Source organism: Microtus ochrogaster, linkage group LG8 (assembly GCF_000317375.1).
Source record: "Microtus ochrogaster isolate Prairie Vole_2 linkage group LG8, MicOch1.0, whole genome shotgun sequence".
NCBI lineage: Eukaryota > Metazoa > Chordata > Mammalia > Rodentia > Cricetidae > Microtus > Microtus ochrogaster.
Window position 1 is genome coordinate 351,878 of NC_022033.1, and position 6,492 is coordinate 358,369.

The following is a 6,492-nucleotide window of genomic DNA, read 5'->3' on the forward strand; positions in this document are numbered from 1 at the left end:
CACACACACACACACACACACACACACACACACACGAAAGAAAGGAAGAAGAATTATTGGTGGGTAACTGTTTTAGAACTGTCTGGAAAGGTGGCTTTGGGTTCCCAGCACTCACACAGTGGCTCGCAGATGTATGTAACTCCAGTTAATCCAACATCCTTTGTAGCCTCACCGCCAGGCACACAAAGCAATGCATAGATGTACATACAGGCAAACCACCCATACACATAATTAAAATTACTAAGATGGTTTGTATGAAATGCTTCTTGGCTTGTCAAACTCACAGTTCTAATACAATGAAGACCATGGGTGATAAATTTCTGATACCTCCTAGGAATTTAAGCCACCTTAGGCTCCTGTCTTCTGGTTTTGTTCTACAAAAGATTTCCCATGCAGGGAGGGCTGTAAGAGTAGCTAAAAGGTTTTAAGAAAATTCATTTCCTTTATGAGGCATACCTAAACAAATCTCAAGGGTGCTTAATGAGTTGGACAAAAGGCAACCCAAGGCATTGCAAATACCAGAAGAGAATAAAAATTGGTAATATGTTAAAAAAAACGTTTAAATTCTAACACAGAATTTGTCTAAGAAAAGCTACAATAAAATGCACTTCTACTTAACAAAGAAACTCAACAGTCCTGCTACTTCCTTCCTATAAAGAGAGAAAATAAAGGGAGGCAACAGCACTTTCTCCTTAAGAAAACTCAGGCCACTTCTGCCCACACCCTCCACCTCACCTTCACTCAGCAGAATGAGATGAGGGGTCTTCTAGGCACTTGACTACCACCTGTTAAGGGTGACTCGTATCAACAATACCATAAGGTATCTGATTCTGCTCTTCACTGAACGCATTCAACTTGATGAAAAGAGCAACCATCCAAGGAAGATTTCTAAGATGGCCACACTTCTTTCCCGAGTTAGCCTGACCGGACACACCTGATTCCTCATTCCAATCCTCTGACTCACCAGGACTGTAACCTTATAGCTAATAGGCAAGCATTCCTTAGAATACATAAAAATAAAACCTCAGTACAGTTTATACTGTAGAATACCATGATGTGTGTGTGTGTGCACGTGCGTGCAATCTCAATGTTTAGCAATTAAGCTGACAACAACATCACCAACAATTCAGGATAATGAGTAACATAACATAATACATCACAAAAACCTAAGAATATTAGTTGGGTTTAAACTGTCTAAAAATAGCTGGTGGAGGGGGATGGAGGAGGCACATGCCTGAAATTCCAACACTTGGGGAAGCAGAAGCAGGAGGATCTCAGTGAGTTCCAGGACAGCTGGCCTACACAGAGAAACCCTGTCTCAAACCCACGCCCAAATTTAAAAAATGTCTAGAAATAAACAACAAAGTTCTCTGCCACTAACTAAATGTTACTTGGGAAAAATGTAGGGTAGTAGGGCAGTGGTGGCACACGCCTTTAATCCCAGCACTTGGGAGGCAGAGACAGGCAGATCTCTGTGAGTTTGAGGCCAGCATATTCTACAGAGCGAGTTCCAGGACAGGTTCCAAAGCTGCAGAGAAACTTTGTCTCAAAGAACAAAAAAGAAAGATGCAGTGTAATTATGGAATGAAATAAAACTGCATACAAATCAGTAGAGAGAAAACTGGTCATGGAACTTTCAATTTTCTTCCAAAACTGGCCTCATTCTACTTCTTTAAAGAATGAGATCATTTCATTTCTATAATCGATAATTTTGATATAAAATATCAATATTTGAGAAACTCAAAATTTTGAAGCCATTATTTTGTTGTTTTTTTTTTTTGGTTTTTCGAGACAGGGTTTCTCTGTGGTTTTGGAGCCTGTCCTGGAACTAGCTCTGTAGACCAGGCTGGTCTCGAACTCCCAGAGATCCGCCTGCCTCTGCCTCCCGAGTGTTGGGATTAAAGGCATGCGCCACCACCGCCCGGAGAAGCCATTATTTTGTAAAAACTTATACTGAGGACTGGGATGGCTCAGTGGGTAAAAGCATTTGCTCTGCAAAGATGAAGTCATATTTGAATCCCAGAACCCACTTTAAAACCTTGGCACAGTTTTGCGTACCTGTAACCCCAGCACTGGGAGCAGAATCAAACATATCCTATAAATTCCCTAGCCAGACAACTGAAGGAGCTTCTGGGTCACTAAGAGGCCCTGACTCAAGGCAATAAGTAATACCCAGAGGAAAACACCCAATATTCTGTTCTGACCTCTGTGTGCACAGGAGGGTGCACACACCAAAACCACATACCTACACAACACACACTAAACCACATACCTACACAACACACACACTAAACCACACACCTACACAACACACACTAAACCACACAACTACAAAACACACACACTAAACCACATACCTACACAACACACACACTAAACCACATATCTACACAACACACACACTAAACCAAAAAAAAAAAAACCTATTAAATGTCATGAATGAAGAACACACACTTTTCATTAATAAATACACAAAGTTAATGCAAAGTGTCAGGAGGTAAAACCCACACCGAAGGTTGTTGAGTAATCTAATCCTTAAATCTTCCTGTTTAGTTGCCAATTAACAGACTAACTGCTAATCCTCGTCAGGGTTGCCTTCATCGGAGTTGGCCTGGCACAGTAGCCCGATTAAGGATGTTTTAGGGGTAGACATTTTCACAAAATAAGGCTATTACCATTTTTAGAATCTTTGTCACTTCTATTTAGGAAGTCATCAGGAAAACATCCTACTTATCCTTCCTTTGCTTCAAAAGGCAGGTGAGGTGGGAACCATCTCCCCCTTTTCATAGAGTACAGAGCCTCAGAGACAGAAGCAACCCTGGTGCTGCAAGCTCTAGCCTTGTCCTCTTTCAGGAAGGGTAACCCAGCACATTCTGCTGATTCGGAGAAGAGGGAGGAAGAACAGCAAGAGTAGGAAGCTTGACTGACAAAAGGCCACTCACTGGCCTTGAATACATCACTCAGATTCTATACAAGAATAATAAGCCTCATTTTTAAGAATGCAACTTTTTACTTTTTCTTTGAGGTGTAGAGCTGAAATCTAGGGCCTGGCACATGCTTGACAACCACTCTCCTCTGATCTGCATCCTCAGCCCTGAAGACTACATTTTTAAATGTTTTATAACCCAGGAACACCAGGCTCCTCACTTGTGGACTGAAGCCTGTACTCCATTTCCATACAAACAGTTCCCTAATCCGTTCCCGAAAATTTCAGGAGTTTGTTTCTTTACAAGAGAAAAACTGCTTTCATTTGCTGATACAGTTTGGCCATAGTATTACAAGCTTCAAACCCCACACTTCATGCTTACCTCACTCTCTGCTTTCAGAAGCAATAAGCCCCAGCTTCAGCCAGGCAGAGGTGGTGCAAGCCTTTAATCCCAATTTCAGCACTCGGGAGGCAGAGGCAAGCAGATCTCTGTGAGTTTGAGATCAGCCTGGTCTACAAGAGCTAGTTTTAGGACAGGCTCCAAAGCTACAGGGAATCCCTGTCTCAAAAAAAAAAGCCAAAAACAAACAAACAAAAAAGGCCCAGCTTTGCTGCATTTTCGTTATTTATTCACCAAAAACCCATGAGCATCGTGCACCTGGGCCCTAAAGACACAGCACTGACAGATTATGGGACACTTTAAGCTATCGGTCAACGAAGGGAAGAATCTGGCTGAGAAGCCTTGAATTCCATTGACGTTTCAAGTCTGATTTATTAAGTTACATCTTGAGCATAGCAGGTTGTCAGGGTGGGCCTACAACTATGCCCAGAAGCATCATGCTCTCCAATGAGCCCTTGGATAAAAGTGGCTAGAACTGTGCAACCTGTATCCAACACTGAACCACACACTAACAGAAAACTGTTCAAGAACACAGAGAAATCTAGATATTCTTCTACGCTTAGATGGACAGGAAGCAAAGGCCTTAGGACTCCAGGGTCTGTCAGTCACAAATAATTCTCCTGGGTTGTCATAGCACCCCAGATAATGGGCTTCCAACTGAGGGCACCAGTAGCTGCTCATTCTTTTGCACGGGTATGATAATAAATGCCTATGATTCAAGTCCTCTGCCAGACTGAAGCAGGAGGATCACAAGCTGCAGGCTAGCTAGAGCTATGTAGTAAGATCCAGTTCACAAAAACAAAACATTCCTTCAAAAGAAATAAGAATCGGATGACTTCATCCTTCATCTTACTGTAACCTCAAGTCCCAACAGACAAGTAACCAAAGACAAATTTTCTAAGAGATCTTTTACTTTTTAACCAGTGGGGCATATTTGACTTTAAAAAAGCTTTTAACTTTCAAATAATCACTGATCAAAACTTGCAACAAATTTACAGGAAAGTCCTAAGCACCTTTCTAATACCCTATTAACTGACTGTACTGTTTTCAATGGGCAGGGGAAAGTTGGTGGGTCTGTCCTTGAGAATACAAGTTTCCCAGTACTCTTCCAGGAACCCAGTGCCTCTAGTGTCAGAAGGCACGGACTGACCTCCTGGTGAGAAGCCTACTGAGTCCATTTGCATTCATTCAATAAATACTTATTGGGCTTACTATGTGACTTCTCTAAAAAACCAAAACCTTACCTAGAAAAAAACGTTAAATACGTTAATACATTAAGCAAGAGGCAAGTGCTGTGTGAAAATTAAGGAAGGAAGGGAGAAAATGGGAAGTAGCAGAGCTGAAATTATAAGTAGTAGAATCTAAGAATGTCTCACAGAACAGAAAGTGAATATTCAAGAAAGAATCAAGGACTGAGCACGTAAATTTCTTCACAGAATAGCAAGGAGGCTGCTGCTGGAGCAAGGAAAGTGTGAGGTGGGGAACTCACTCTCCAAGGAGTGATGTGCCACCTCTTCCCAAAAGGGTCTGCATTCAGAGCCCACATAAACAAGGCCAACCCAAGCATAAAAACACCGATGAAGGCCAGGCAGTGGTGGCACAGGCCTTTAGTACCAGCACTCAGGAGTCAGAGGCAGGCAGAGTTCAAGGCCAGCTTAGTCTACGGAGCGAGTTCCAGGACGGCCAACTCTACACAGAGAAACCCTGCCTCAAAGCACCGGCCCCACCCCACCCCCAAATAAAACACTGAGACAGGTAACGGAGTCCTAAGTTAGAAACTGTCCAGGAGCACCTAAGTGCTGGCTTTTAATGTCACCAAACAGACCACTGTTTCTTTTCTTTTCTTTTTTTTTAAAAAAAAAAGCAAGTAAATGAAAAAAAAATCCTACAACTGTTAGTTCTGCCTTTAGGTAACCATGACAATAAATAGGTCAATATAATTCTTTCTGATATTAAGTATTGTTTTGTTTTTTTGAAACAGACAACTCACTAGCAATTCAGATATGGTGTCTAAAAGTATGATCAGCTGCAAATCAAACAAAAGGAGACCCAATTTTCCTCAAGTCCAATCTGAAAGCAAAGCTACTTTGCAGTCTTTTTCCGAAGATACATTTAAAATAGAGTTCGGAGAAATCATCTAGGCACAAGGAAAAACAAGTTTTTAATCCAGTCACATAACGCAAGTTGGAGCCTAAACGGATGAGTCTTTAATAAGTCTCGCTTAACAGCATTACACAAAAGCGCCTCTTAAAATGCCGTTGTGAAGCACATAAAATATGTTTTTACAGGTAAATGCTTTTGGAATTAACAACTATAAGACAATCTTCCGAGCCCCAGGGCTGTGAACAAGCCTCGGAGCCTCCACTGCCCGCCTCCCTACAGCAGAGTTTCTGCGTCCCGGGTGCCGCGGAGGCGGCCGCGCGTGTGGACCCGGGTTGGCCTGGAAAGCCTCGTCCCCGCGCAGCCCCGCCGTGTGCAAGGTCGAGTGGGGCCGAGTGGGGCCTAGCGGCGCCCGGGAACCAGCCCGACCGAAGGCCGGCCGCCATTTCCGGCTGAAAGCAGCCTTCACCTCGTTCTGCGGCGCCGTCACCCCGCTCCTGTCTCCTACACCAGGCTCCCGCCGCCCCACCTAATTTGAGGGCCACCCGGCAGTGAGCTCACCTGTCGGCCCGCCCGCCTGTCCACCGGTTCCGCGGTTCCGTACTCCCTACCGCGGTGCTGCTGGGCAGCCGGCCGTCCCACTGCTCGGCCTGAGGATCCCGGGCGGCGACAGCGGCAGCAGCGGCAGAGGACGGCGGAAGCGGCACCGGCGGCGGCGAGAACGCGCACGCTCACGAACTGGTACTCGCGCCCCCGGAAGGACGTGTGCTCGGCCGGTCACAGGCGGCTGCGCAGGCGCCCGGCGCGCCACGCAGAGTGGGCGGGGCCAACGTGACAGTGCCGCGCGGGGGCTCAGCTGAGTCGGTGTGCCGAGCCCTACAGGAGGGTCTGCGGGGAAGGTTACGGTGGTGGGCGGAGCCCGCAGCTACTAAGGGAAGCCGGACGCCACAGCCCCCGCCACCGCACAGGAACAGGATCTAGGCGTGAGGGCACAAGAAGTGACTCAAAATGCCCTGGAAAGCCGAGAGGCTGCACTCCACTGAGTTAATGTACCCGTCTTGCAGTT

General features: G+C 45.3%; 1 protein-coding gene across 3 annotated transcripts in view; it reads right to left on the bottom strand.

The window, feature by feature from the left end:
- The window catches only part of Dnajc5 (DnaJ heat shock protein family (Hsp40) member C5), a 30,395-nt gene extending 24,232 nt beyond the window's left edge, over nt 1-6,163 (bottom strand). The window contains exon 1 of one of the 3 annotated variants that reach the window (XR_001229297.2): nt 5,988-6,163. The gene's annotated coding sequence lies outside the window, so the exon portion shown is untranslated. The remainder of the gene's footprint in view (nt 1-5,987) is intronic. The other 2 variants (XM_013352184.2, XM_005362676.3) reach the window with 2 other exon arrangements.
- Nucleotides 6,164-6,492: the final 329 nt, after the last annotated feature.